Below are 15,397 nucleotides of genomic sequence, written 5' to 3' on the forward strand. Positions count from 1 at the left end.
AGGGAAGTGCTGTTTATTATCCCCGTTTTAAAGATGAGGAAATGAGGCTGACAGAGATAAAGTGACTTGCCTAGGGTCACACAGCTAATAAGTGTCTGAGGCTGGATTTGAATTCAGGACTTTCTGACTCAAGGTCCAGCCCTCTATCTACCCTGCCACCAAAGTGACTTTCTGAAGGTAAATAGCAAGGCTGTGATTTAAGCCCAAGTTTTTGGATTACAATTCCAAGCTCACAGAATCACAAATCACAGAACTGGGCCGGGGGAGAGGGGGTAATCTTCAGTAACCATCTAATTCAAAGTTTCCCTAAAAAGGAATCCTTACTACAACAAGCCTGTTAAGTGGTCATATAGCCTATGCTTGAAGATCTCCAAGGAGGAAGGACCCAGGAACACTCCAGGCAACCTGTGCCATTTCTGCATAACTCTAATTATTAATAAGCTTTTCCTTCTGCCAAGCCTGACTTTGAAGCTTTCAGTCGCTGTTCTTAATTCTTCCTTCTGGGATCAAACAGAACAAATCTAATCTGTCTTTCACAGAGAGCCCTTTGGGTACTTGAAAGCAAATAGAATCAGTTGAGTACCTACTCTGTGCCAGCACTGTCCTAGGCTCTAAGGAGGAAGGAGGAAGGAAGGAAATCCCTACTCTCAAGGATCTGTCTTTTCAACTATGCTGTTGTTCACTTGCTTTTTCAGCTGTCTCCAATTCCTCATGACCCCATTTGGGGTTTTCTTGGCAAAGACACTGGAGTGGTTTGCCATTTCCTTCTCCAGCTCATTTTATGGGTGAGTAAACTAAGGCAGAGTTAAATGACTTGCCCAGGGTCACACAGCTAGAAAGTGTCTGAGGCCAGATTTAAACTCAAGTCTTCTTGACTCCAGGCCTGGCACTGTATCTGCTGTGCTACCTAGCTATCCAACAATAAACGGTTATAATAAGGTGAAATGGATAGAGCATTGGACCTGGAGTTAGGAAGACCTGAGTTCTAATCTAGCCTAGGACATTTACAATCTGTGTTGCCCTGGTTAAATCACTTAACCACTGTCTGTCTCAGTTTACTCCTCTGTAAAATGGGTAACAATAATAGAATCTACCTCCCAGGTTGTTATGAGATAAAATGAGATAATGTTTGTAAAGTATTTTGCAAACCTTAAAGCATTATATAAATGCTAGCTATTATTACCATCATCATTATTATTATTATTATTTTTATATATGCTTCGTGGTTTACAAAGTACTTTACATATATGTCCCCCACTGAGTCTCTTATACATCCCCAGTTGCTTCAACCTATGCTTGTACAACATAGACTCAAGGCCATTCACCATCCTGATTGCTCTCTTTGGGATATTTGCCAGCTTATGAATATCTGCCCTAAAAATGTAGTGCCTGGAGCTAAATAGAATCCTCTGGATGAATCCTGAGCAGGGCAGAGTTCAGTAGAACTAATAATTCCTTATTCCTGGAAGCAATGGTCTATTCATGCAGCTCCGGTTCTCATTAGCCTTTTTTGGGCTCCTTTGTCACATCGCTGACTCATACTGAGCCTCCATTCCAATAAAACCCTAGGTCTTTTTCAGACAAACTGTTGTCTAACCAATAATAATAATAATAATAAGAGTTAGCATTTAGATAGTGCTTACTATATGCCAGGCACCATGCTAAGAGCTTTGCAATTTTGGTTCTTTACAAATGCTTTCATCCGACCTCCTCCAGTACAAAGAAGCTTGGGCTGAATCTCTGGTGGTCGAGAACAGCACCCGAGCATTCAGATTTAAATGCAAGTGTATGCTTGTGTATACCTAGGGTTGACAAGAGTTGGAGCATCAGGGGGACCTGGGTTCAAATGGTGCCTATGACACTAGCTGTGAGATCCTGGGCAAGTCTCTTAACCTCTTTGGGTTACTAAAAAACCTAGTTATTAACTATTAAATAACTAAATTACAAAATCAATGCCATAAGGCATTGTGGTAAGTGTTGTAAGGCAATTGGCTCGTATAGGGATCTAGCCCATACGTTTGGAACCGTGTTCTGAGATAACCAGGACAAAACCTCATTAATTTTTATTCTGTTAATATATACCTAAAATTGATTTCTCACCATTTGCACAGATGTTAAAATTAAGTTAATCCTTTTTCCCTATGGGGAAAAAAAAAGCTTGATAAGTCAATTCAACAAGATTTCAAGGACAATTGACATGATACTTTTAGGAATGTTGGGAGCATCCACTTGGAAGAAAGCCACGATGTCAGATGCTTCCAGCACAGTCTTAATTATGTTTTACTTGCCATACAGCCATTAGATTCAGAAAGATATGTGGCATAGAGAAGTCTAGGCCATGTAGTAGATAGAGCACTCATTTGGGGCAAAAGCAGTGAGTTCAAATCTTGCGACCTTGGATAAGTCAATCTGTCTTAGCCCCAGTGTTCTCATCTGTAAGAGAGTTGAACTAGACGACTTGTGGGTTACCTCTTGGCTCTACACTTATGGGTCCATGAAACTACTTTAAGCACTTTAGCAGCCCTAATTTACATTTTAAAAAAGAGATATTTGTCTTTTTACCCAGGTAGGAGTAATTCAACAGAAGATTCCAACTATAAACAAAATAAAAACATCCTTAGCTTCTTTTCCACCATTCTAGCTGTGAGTATCATTTCAAACCTTTTCTTCTTATACACCAGATTTGAGATCTGCCATTTCTCTGAAGCAGTGATTGATATGGGATAGAGATGAGGTGGAAAGCTCAAGGCACTGTGGGATGGGACTTTTACCTCTTCTCTCTTTTTATGATGGAAGTGGATGGTCAGTATAATTTCAATGGAGAGTAGGGAGAGATCACCAAACTATTCAACTCCTTTTCCTTCTTCCTTGCCCCCAAAAGGGAGGATTTGATAAATCACTCTAGGGAATATCCTGGCCCTGATTTTGAGTTCAAACTTGGAAGTGATTATCAGGCCATAATGTGCCTGTATAGATAATGAGTTTTAGAGGGAATCGGGGCCTCGGCCACAGAAGTCTTCATGGATTCAAACTTAATGCTTTAAATCGTTTCCCAAAGCAGGCAGAGCTGCTGGGCAGCCTGCAGGCAGATCTGGATGATGTATTCCAGATGGCTTGCCTTCTCTGGATTCTGCTCCAGCTGGAGCTCTTGGGCGGCCTCCCAAAGTAGCCCCAGAGAGAGCTTAGGGCAGCCATCCAGGTCGGAGGGTCCCGGGACTTTGTATCACTGTGGCAGGCTCTGCATTGCAGGGAAGGGGCTCTGCTCTTTGTGCGCAGCATCTGGATGTCATTTTCTGGGCTATTATTAAAAAAACGCAAATTCTACACTGCTAAATAGATTCAGTCCATTAAAAAAAAAAACACCCTGGTGCAATTCTAACACAAGTAGTTACACTGAACTGGATCCAAATCCATTTGGGCCATAGGACGTGGAGAAATTCAAAGATGAGTTCCAAAACCCTATCAGGCTCCTTACTTAGACCTGGACTTTGCAGGCTTACTTACTGTGGCCCTCAAAATCATTCTGGCAGTGACAATTTGTAGCCTGAAGGATAATACTGATGTCTAGGCAGTCTATTTTCCTTTTGTGGGATATCCCTCCCTTACAATAGTCTAATAAAATGTCTCATCCACAGCTGATCTCTCTTGGAGCCAGCCTGTGATAAATAAACAAAATATAGAGGGTTTGCATGAAGTGACTTCCTCCCAGTTTAAGGAGCTCAGACATGACACAATGAATATGTGTGATAAGAGGTCTGAGAAAGTGTGAATATGGGAGAATGGCCAAGAGTGGGAGGCCTTCCCACACAACGGAAAACACACCACAGAGTACAAATGAAACATCACAGTTTGTGAGTCATTCAGAGCATCTGTGCTCTGTGTGTGTGTGTGTGTGTATGTGTGTGTGTGTGTGTGTGTGTGTGTGTGTAAGAAGGGACACCTGTATGCATCTTCAGTACTTGCTGACCTAGTTGACCAGTTAGCCATTAGATGAGTTAGCTAAGGGGTGCTGTGGTGTAATGAGAGGGGATGTGTTCCTTGGATACTCTGTTCGGTCCTTTTCACTCTAGTTGTGGGCTGTAATGTGGTTCTAAGATGGCGCCTGGCAGGGTTGAGTTCTGTAGTAATAATATTCAGTCACCTTGAATCCTGCTTATAGTTTCCCTGTTACTGTCACTGACATAACAGTAACATGTCTGGCTGGTCTGTGAAAGGATGTAGAGTTGGAAGAAAACTTACTCTAAAACCTTCATTTTTCTAATGGGGAAACTGAGGCTTGTGGAGATTAAAGTCATTCGCTTAAGGATACACAAATAATGATAGCTAGCTTTATAAAGCACTTTACAAATATCCCATTTGATTCTCACAATAGCTCTGGGAGGTAGGTGCTATTACTGTCCCCACTTTACAGGTGAGGAAACTGGGGCAGAATTTTTTTTCAGAGGTGTCAAATGTGGAGCCTGTAGACAGAATCTGGGGCAAAACTCCCAGGGGGGGCCTGCATCAGATTAAAATGAAGTTGGGAAATGTTTAACAAAATAAATGAAAATAAAATACAACATGTGTAATACTTCCCCTCCTCAACTCTGTCTACTGATTTCCCTGGCTTTCTTTAAGTCTCAAACTAAATTCCCATCTTTTACAGGAAGCCTTTACCAACTCCTTTTAATTCCAGTGCTTTTCTTCTGTTAATTACTTCCTATTATCCTGTATATATCTTGCTTTGTATATAGTTGTTTGCATGTTGTTGCACTCATTAGGTTGCAAGGTTCTCCAAGCAAGGTCTATCTTCTGCCTTGTTTTTGTATCCCTAGCACTTAGCAAAGTGCTTGGCACATAGTAGGTACTTAATGAATGTTTCTTCATTGATGTTAATTTGTTTTTTTCTACTTCCACATGTGGTTGGTTGGTTAGCAGGGATCTGTTTCTATGTGAGTTTGATACTACTGGTTTAAGTGACTCACCTGGGGTCACACATCTAGTAAGTGAGGAAGGCTGAATTTGAACTCAGTTCTTCCTGACTCCAAGTCAGTCCTGCCACTTAACTGCCTTTGAGTGGTGGAGCCAGGATTCAAGATCTGGAAGAAACTTTAGGATGCTGCAACATAGAGAGAGTGAAAGAGAGAGAATATTAGAGTTGGAATGTTCATTAAAGTCTTCCAGTCCAGCCCCCATATTTTACAAATGATGGAACTGAAGGCCAAAAAGGTGACTTACCCAAGATCACACAACATGTGAGTGGCAGAACCAATATTTGAAACCAAATTCTCAGTTCTTTCTACTATACTACACTCAGCTGACAGTTTGGCTTGAACCCCTGTAGTGGAGGGAGAGCCTTGTATTAATAATAATAACAATTATTATTATTATAGCTAACATCCATATAGCACTTGCTCTGTGCCGGGCACTGTGCTGAGCTCCTTATACTTACTATCTCATTTGATCCTCACAACAACTCTGGGAGGTAGGTATTATCATTATCCCCATTTTATAGATGAAGAAACTTGAGATTAAGTGACTTGCCCATGGTCACACGGCTAGTAAGCATCATAGGCTAGATTTGGACTTAGGGCTTCTTGACTCCATACCTTGATGCCCATATTAGGCATTATGGATGAAGGGAAAAGGAAAAGGAGGCAGTATCCCTGCTCTTGTATAATCCATGTCTGATGATATGATCCTAAATTATAGATGGAGTATATATGAGTTCAGTATGGTCTGCTACAAACCAGAGGTTTCTGCGGCTATCAGCCAACCTGTCTATTCCTCTCCGTTGGGCTTTCACATCATGTGGCTTCCAATCACACCCTTAGCTCTGCTCCTCTTCTGAGGAATCTCAGTTTTAGCATCTGTCATCAGCCTAGGCATGGGGATTTGTGTTTTCACCAATCAGATTGCTTTGCTTGTTACCTGTAGCCAATTAGCATCTCCCATTTGTTATATCACCAAGACTTTGTGATTCATTGATTTATCTTTCCTAAGGGAATTTATAAAAATTTCATCAGATTAGATAAATGGTAATAAAAAAAAATACTAACACATAACATAGGCCTTCTGTTCCATTTTATTCTCAGACCTAGATCCTTCTAAAGTAAAATACCCTTTCTAGTCTGAAGCCCTTTTCCCCAAACTCAGACATTGCTAACTATATGAGCTGTGGGTCACAGGCAGATAGGGTCCAATTGCTCTTCACACTTTCCCAGCTCCCAATAAAACAGAATCTTGGCAGGGTGTTAACTGGAGGCAGTCTTGGAGTGCTGTAGACCTTCAGGGTGCCTTTCCTGGTTGCAGCTGCACCGACATTCAGAAGGCAGAATGCTGTGGGGTCCCAAGGTCTCGTCATGAATCCCAACTCATTAAGTCAACCTCATTCCTCTCCCTGTCTATTTGTCCCTTTATTCTGGAAAAAGGTCCATTAGGTTTCTCCATGGGGAGGCAGATAGTTATTGCCAGATGTCAGAGTCCCTTCAAAGGCAAACACCATGAATGGGGTGAACAAGCTGCTCCGTGCTCTATCACCATTTTTTCTTCTCTTCCCACTAAGCCAGGAATGTCTCTTCTATGGGCATGCTTCATCTGGGTGTGCCGTCACCTGGCGGAGGAGAAGGGAGTACAGTAATCTCCTTTTCTACATAAGAAGAAACAGTTGCAAAACAATATACAAATGAGTGTGCAGCAATTACTACCCTGGCCCCTACTACCTGAAGGTGGGGTTGGCTACATTTCCCTTTCTCTCCAGATTCTCTGGTACCCTCAAAGGGGTTTGGGGAGATCTCTCTGCTCCTGGCTCCAGCCCCAACTGATGGGATTCCTTCAGTTTGTAGGAGGTAGTCCCCTACACCCTAGTTCCATGTAATCATTGAACAAATTAGCATTTACAAAGGAACATTTGCTTCAGAGGCACCCCACCACCTCACCTCTTACCTAACTTTCATAATAGCTAATAACAAATATGCAAACATACTCTTAAACACATAGGGCCTAATTCCCCTGTACTGCTTCATCCAAAAGGGGATGGGGTTCATAGTTCAGTTCAGTTCCCATATAGCACAGTCCCAAGTTTCTAGTCCAAAGCCCCCTTGGGTTTGAATCCCAGATATCCTGTCTTCTCTGGGCTTTCCTGCCTTGAACCCTAGTATCATGGCTTAATGATTCTGGGTCCAGTGGGGAATTCTACCTCATATACCTAAAACTGAGAAGAACAAACAAAACAAAACAAACAGAAATATCATGCCTGTTTTGGGGGGCTACAGGGCCTAAAAGAGGAGAAGAGGGGAAAGGAAGTCCTTCCTCCATCAGTTCATGGTTCATTGTTCCCATTCCGAGGTTAACTGTGACCTTCACCCTTGCTGGATTCAGAGCAGAAAAAGGACAGTTTTAAAGATGCGGCCTGTTCTGACTATGCAGCCGAGCAAAGGAGGCTACTGTTAGCCACATGGCAGGGAATCACAGGATGTCTTCTCCCAGAAGCAGGATTACCTCCATGTTAGGTGATCTGAGCATACTCAGCAAAGCCTCCATTACAAGTCCATAAACATGAGAGGGCAGAGTGAAGTAGTGAACAGAGTAGGGTAGGGGGTTGTTGTAGTTAAAATAATAAAGGGCATATGAAGAAAGACACTATCTGCATCCAGAGAATGAAGTGATAAATAGAAGTATGTATAGAATAATCTTACACACACACACACACACACACACACACACACACACACACACACACACATGCACACACACACACAAACTTATTTGTGTCTAATGGTAGCCATTTGGGGGTGGGAGGGAAGAAAAAAAAGAAATTTACATCATAACTTTATTATATATTTAAAAGGAATAGCAAGTTGTACATGATAGTTTTGTAGTTTCATGTGCAATCATCCTTTTTATTATATTATATTATAGAAATGCTTGTTTTATTCCATAAATTAAAAAAAAAAGTTTTAAAAAAATATAGCATACCAAAAGAAGCACAAGACATGGAGCTAGAGAAAGTGGGTTTGAGCCTTGGTCCTGTTATTTAATACCTAAAGTCTCCAACGAATACTTTTCACTTGTCTATATACATGTGTATGTATAGGGATGGGAGGAAGGATAAGACTTTGGATTTGAGCACATCCATGGAATACGTATGGATGTGAGTCTTTGGGAACCACTCTACAGGGCGGGAATCAAGTTGAGCCTGCACCTTGGCCACTTCTGGCAATACATATGCTCTGGCTCAGCATGAAGAACATCGTCTATCAAGAGTTTCACAAAGCGTTTCATGTTTTAATAATTTAAATATCAACTCCCAGGAGAGATTAACCAGAACGATGAGTTACTGTTTCTTATTTTAATATTTGTGAATGCGTGCTTATATGCTTTTTTTGGTTTTAAGCATTTCTTTTGTGGTGAAGGAAATAAAAGGCTGTATGATGGCTGATCTATTTTGTACATGGAACACTTTTCCAGGAGGCCTTCTTTTGGGCAGACCTACACATGAGCCATTTCTAAGCTTTGTTTTAGAGATTTCCTCCCGAAGCTCTATTTTGGGATTCAGGGATAGGGGAGGAGGTGATGCACTAGAGAATATGAGAAAAGTCGGATCTGCTTTGGGGGGGATAGGCAACGCCCACCAGGACTGAACTTGATCCATATGAGCCTGTCGCCAGGACCTCTTTGTGAGAAGAGGGGACCCCTCCTCCAGGATGTGGGGTAAATACTGGGGACTCAGACAAGATCTGAAGTCTTCTGCCAGGCTTGTAAAGTCTAATACCAGTCTCTCCATTGGGTTCAATCTGAACCAAATATTTCATCTCTAAAACAAGGAATTCTTCTGGTTTTTTTACTTATTTATACGCATACATGTTAGGTAAGGTTACCAAATACATTTAAGGTTTCAGTTGACCAAAGTTTTATAACAGATAAAGCTTAAGAAATCAAGTAACATTTAGAAAAAGGTTAACAGGGTTTGGAGAGGGGTGGGCTGGGAGTTTAAAGTGAGGGGAAAACCTATAATGCATTTGTTGAGAGAGAGAGAGAGAGAGAGAGAGAGAGAGAGAGAGAGAGAGAGAGAGAGAGAGAGAAGAAAAGGGAAGGGAAGGAAAGGGGACAGGAGGGGAGGGGATGCCCCCTCTGCTCTAATCAGTACTGCAGATTTTGCCCAGGACATACTTTGTGTTTGGATCTTAAATTGACACCACTCTGGCTCAGAGGGAATCACCATCATTTGCTCTGGTTAGCCCCTGCCATTCACTCCATGGTTCCACACTCATGTCTCTTGCTTGTGCTGGCCTCTGCTTCCTCCTTCTTCTTGCTTGCTTTCTGCTTTTTCCTTCCCACAAACCCCTTTTCCTTCCCACAAATTCCTTTCCAAGCAGTGGTATTCTAGGGAGTCTACCCCAATTCAAGTTCAAGAACCCTAAGAGCTTACACTCTGGAAGGAAAAACTGCCGGCCAGCAGATAGCCCACTATCTCCTCTCACTCTGTGGCCAAGCCTTTTAGGGGCAGCTCAAAAGGTAAGTCATATATACTATGTACATGAATATACAGATTCTTCCTTGTTTGTTCCTGCAGTATTTCCAGGCAGTAGGTCATAGCCATTGTCACTCCTATTGTTCAGGGACCTAGTTTGATCTTAGTCTCTAATAAATACCTCAGCATGCAGGTATCTAGACCAAAGGGTAAGATCCTAGCCTATCTCCAAAGGGTTTCTCTGGGATGCTAAACAAACCTATGTCCTACGCCAAGATGTTATTAATTGATGTTGTTCTTGTTTATGACAGCGCTGCCCACAAATTGCCAGTACTTTTAATAGCACAAGGGTTTGGATCCTTGATTGTCTTCTTAGAATCTTACATCAGTATTGACCTTTACCTTGCATGATTATAATAGAACATTGACAACCAGTCAAATGTCATTAATGATAATTTTCTGAAACTCCACCATCTTGTGGTGGCTCAAGCATGCAAAAAATCATGAACTACTCTGTTTATCATTTTAAACAACAAGAATGCAAGGAAATAATAGATGTTTTTTACCTCTAGGTTTAAATTTATGGCATGCTGGTGTCATACCCCAAACCTAGGTCAACTTGCATGAAAGAGGACTCTTTGTAACCTGACTCTTTTAGCTACATGATTTTTAGGTCAGCTGTGTTTATGTGCCTCTCTGAAGGGATGGGCCAGTATTATTTTGCTCTATTCCTTTGCAAAGATCAGTTTCAAAGGGATTTTTAAAAATTCTCTTTTCTGCACATTCACTAACATAGCTGGTGGCAGAGTGGATAGAGCAACAGGCCTGGAGTCAGGAAGCGCCACATTCAAATCCAATCTCAACCACCTTACTAGCTATGTGAACCTGGACAAGTCACTTAACTTCTATTTGCCTCAGTTTCCTCAAATGTAAAATGGAGGTAATAGTACCTAAACTTACAGAGTTGTCGTGAGGATCTAATGAGATAACATTTGTTTTTTAAAAGTGATTAGTACACTGACTGGCACACAGTAGGCACTATATAAATGCTTATCCCCTTTCCTTTCCCCTTCATTAGAGTCTTATAAGTCAGTATTTTAGCTTCCATCAACAAAAACATCTAATTTTTTGGTCTTTACACTCTTAAAAGGTATTGAACCCCTCACCCCCCAAAAAAGCTTTTATTGATGTGTCTATCAGTTTACTATATTAGAACTTAAAATATCTTAGCATGATTATGAAAAGAGTTTTGACCTTGCAGATCCCCTGAAAGAGGATTCGGGATCCCCAGGAGTCTCTGGACTACATTTTGAGAATTGCTGAGCTTGGAGACATAAAACAATAGCAGTAATGCTATTTTTCAGCTCTCCTGTCTGGTGATTCATAGCGCTGGTTTTCTCCACAGGGGTAGGATGGCCAGGTAATTTATCACTGGAGATTAGACTCCTTCCCTTCTGACTCTTACCTTTCCCACTTTGTTGAGTGTCTTCTCCACAGTTCCTGAAGGTCCGGCTCAAATGGGAAGTCAGAATAAGCAAAGGATTCTTGGAATCCCATACTGGCTTCTTTTAGGCTGTCTGAGACAGAGCAGCCTAATCCTGATTACTCTGATTTGACATATCCATGGAACAAAAGCAGCAGATGTTCAGATAATGGTAGTGTAAACTGGCCAGACTCATGGAACCTTGGGAACCACAAACATCTGTTGGACCCCCTGAGGTACCATCACCATTCACCACTCCTCTCCTTTATCAAGATTGCCCATTAACTTCAACCAAGATGACTCCAGTGTTTGTTTGAAAAGCTAATACATGATTGTGTGCTGCAGCCTCCACCTCCCAACCTAGACCTCCTCCACTTCTCCCTTCAGATTAGGGAGCTTTCCTCATAATTAGCCTAAGGCCAGACCCACCACACTGCTACTGCTCTCTGGCCATCCTCATGTCTTTTTCCTGTACTTCAGCCTCCCCCTCTCACTAAGTACTACCATCCTGGGCGCTGGCATTTCTGATTGTTGAGTGTTTACAATAAGTAGCCCAGCCCAGCTTAACTATGTTGCTGTGGCTGCTCCTTTCCAACTCTGGCTCTGGGAATAAAATCAAATCCATTATCATACCAGTAAAGTACATGTCAATCAATTGCCTTACAGCTTTACTCACCATCCCTTGCTATAACACACACTCCCTTGTTTGAGTTGTCTTCCCTGTTAAAACGTAAGCTCCTTGAGGACAGGAACTGTCTTGCTATTTGTAATTTGTTACAGTTTCTGGCATAACAAATGATTTTTCCTTCCTTCCTTCTTTCCTTCCTTCCTTCCTTCCTTCCTTCCTTCCTTCTTTCCTTCCTTCTTTCCTTCCTTCCTTCCTTCCTTCTTTCCTTCCTTCCTTCCTTCCTTCCTTCCTTCCTTCCTTCCTTCCTTCCTTCCTTCCTTCCTTCCTTCCTTCCTTCCTTCTTTCCTTCCTTTCTTCCTTCCTTCTGTCTCTGTCTCTGTAGAAGTTTAAATGAAAATCACCAGCTCATCTGTCATTTGCATGACAAGTCACAGCTATTCACTTTAGGAATGCCAAGGCAAGCCTCTCCCCCAGAGGATGACTGTTCCACTGTGTGGCTTTGACACATAACACACTGATGAGTCTGTAACTTCATATCCACAAAATGTGAACACCCAAAGATACCAGAACCCCAGAACTCATCAGGATATTGTAAACCCAGGAGCAGAGATGATATTTCAAGTGAGCACCTGACTTTGAGTGAAGCATCAAGGCAGGAAACTTTGCCAAGCCAAACCTAATTTGAGAGCTGATCAGACTTTCCACATCTTTGACTACATGGACATTTGTCAGCAAGGTGATGTCTGTACTTTTTAGTGTGCTGTCCAGATTTGCAATAGCTTTCCTTCCAAGGAGCAAGCATCTTTTAAATTCATGGCTCCAGTCACCATCTGCAGTGATCTTTGAGCCCAAAAATATAAAATCTGACATTGCTTCCATTTTTTCTTCCTCCATTTGCCAGAAAGTGATGGGACCAGTTGCCAAGATCTTTGTTTTTGTTTTTAATGCTAAGCTTCATGCCAGCTTTTACACTATCCTTTTTCACCCTCATCAAGAACCTTTTTAGTTCCTCTTAATTTCTGCCATCAAAGTTGTATCATCTGTATATCTGAGATTGTTGATATTTCTTCCGGCAACCTTAATTCTGCTTTTTAATTTATCTAGTCTAGCATTTTTCATGATGTACTCTGTATATAAGTTAAATAAATAAATACACAGTTTTGTCATACTCTTTTTCCAATCTTAAACCAATCAGTCGTTCCAGTGACCACTGCTGAGTTTTTCAAATTTGCTGGCATATTGAGTGCAACACTTCAACAGCATCAACTTTCAGGATTTTAAATAACTTGCTAGAATTCCATTATTTCCACTAACCTTATTGTTAGCAATGCCCATTTGACTTCATTCTCTAGGATATCTGGCTCTAGATTGGTGAATACAACATGGTGGTTATCAGTAATATTAAGTTTTTTCTTGCATAGTTCTTTATTCTCACCATCTCTTCTTAAGTCTCTTCTTCTTCTGTTAAGTCCCTGCCATTTTTGTCTTTTATCATTCCTATTTTTCACATGAAACGTTCCCTTGATATCTCTAATTTTCTTGACGAGATTTCTTGTCTTTCCTATTACATTGTTTTCTTCTATTTCTTTACATTGCTTGTTTAAGAAAACCTTCTTATCTCTCCTTGCTATTCTCTGGAATTCTGCATTCAGTTGGATATATCTTTACGTTTTTCCTTTTCCTTTCCCTTTCCTTCTTTCCTCCACTATTTGCAAAGTTTAATAAGACAGCCATTTTGTTTTCTTGCTCTTCTTTTTCATTGGAATGCTTTTTGTTGCTAGTTCTTGTACAATATTGCAAACCTGTGTCTATAGTTCTTGAGGCACTTTATCTACCAGATCAAATCCCCTAAATCTATGCATCACCTCTACTTCATATTCATAAGGGATGCTATTTAGGTCATACCTATATGGTCTGATGGTTTTCCCTATATTTTCAATTTAAGTCTGAATTTTTTTGTGGCATGCATCTAGATCGCCACAAAAATGGCAAAGGGTCCTTAGGTCCTATGAAAACACTCAAACTAATGAGGTATTAAATATAGGGCAAGTTTTATTTCACCTGAGAGAAAATACAAAGGACCCATACAAATAAGCTCACAAATGGGCAAGATGATTCTTCTTGCCCTTCTAATGAGATTCTACCTTTCCTAGGGACCTAAACAGTCCTTCAGACTTTGAGTACTATCATGAGTATTTTACAGAGAATTAGCACAAGGCAAGAACTCACACTGAGGTCAAAAAGAAGTTATATACTCTCAAGGTCTCTCTGGAGAACTTTAGTATTGATTGTGAGACATGGGAGATGCCCAACATAGCATGCCTGCATTAAAGAAGGCACTGTACTCCATGAGCAAAGCAAAATCATGGTAGCACAAAGAAATGTGAGATGCACACATTTAGACACATCTCCATCCCAAATGTTCAGATGGACTAGTTGTGCCTGACCTGTGGTAGAGCCTTCTAAGCTAGTATTGGACTGATCAGCCACAGTCCAAACACTGTACCTTGAACCCAACATCATGATATCATTGGTCCTCTTCAAGTATCCAGCGCCAGCAAGGGGAAAGAACTTATGGTAAGAAGTTAAGCAAATTGCCTTAGAGTAAGCTCTATCTTCCTCAGCGTTTAAGTACACTTACTCAAATCTTATAACACTACCCTGAATTGAGGTTCCCCAAAGCAGGGAAAGAACTTGGGGTTCTAGGGGATCAAACCTCTTCCCCTTGACCTGCACACAATTGACAGTACCAGTGAAAGGCAAGGTCTAGATTTCTCCCTTCATTGTAGCTCTGTTCCTCATTATGCCTTGGCTCCTACACTCCCAACACAAACCAGATCCTTGACTTAGTCCAGAAACTCCTTTCTATTTCACTGCCACTTCCATCTGCTTCCATCCTGAGGCCATGTGGCAGTAAGGTAGCACACGATTTGTGCAAGCTTCTCTTGAGAAAACTGCTACGTGTGTCTGCATGTAGCTTTAATCTGCCAATCCCAACACAGCCCCCTTTTTTAAAGGCCAAGCTCTTTAAAAATTCAGGTATGTGCTTTAGATAATGCCAGAACAAAGTGGGTTAAAAAGTACTTTATACCTTATCAAGGAGTTGCAAGAGAAAGACAGAACTCTATACTTAGAAATACCAGAATCTAGAATTTTCTCATATTTCCCATTCTGTGGGCCAGAATCTAGAGTACCTTGCAGTAATATATAAATATATAAAGTGCACGTTGTAATGATTTATCAATAGGTATATTTAAGTTGAGTTTGTCCATGGCAGCATATGGTCAAGTGCTATATGTCAGTATGCTACCTTGCAGCCAGTAGTCCATTTATTAAATGCCTACTATACCAGGTTCTCTGCTAAGTGCTGTGGATAAAAATAAGGGAAAAAAACAATTCCTGCTCTCAAGGAACTCACAGTCTAATGAGAGAGACAACACTGAAGCAATTATGTGCAAAAAAGATACGTATGGGATAAGTTAGAGATAATCAATAGAGAGAAGGTACTAGTATTAAGGGATATCAGGAAAAGCCTCTGGTGGAAGATGAGATTTCAAATAGGACTTTCAGAGCAGTTTACCTTTGCCAAGTGCCTTCCCTCTCATTTTATTTATCTAATTTGTTTGTCTATTTCTTTCATTTTGTTCCTATAACTCTTAGAGGCAGGATGTGGGTACCACACCAATGTAACAACAACAACAAGAGATGTGAGTTATGTAAACCACAACCCCTGTAAAGTCTAGTAGATGGTATTAATTAGTTCCTGAAGCAAAAAAAATAATAATAATTGACCTGTGACTAATTTTCTTGTGATCACTAGCTAGACTACATCATA

This window comes from Phascolarctos cinereus, unplaced genomic scaffold (assembly GCF_003287225.1).
Source record: "Phascolarctos cinereus isolate Bilbo 61053 unplaced genomic scaffold, phaCin_HiC Scaffold_2;HRSCAF=192, whole genome shotgun sequence".
In the NCBI taxonomy this organism is placed as follows: domain Eukaryota; kingdom Metazoa; phylum Chordata; class Mammalia; order Diprotodontia; family Phascolarctidae; genus Phascolarctos; species Phascolarctos cinereus.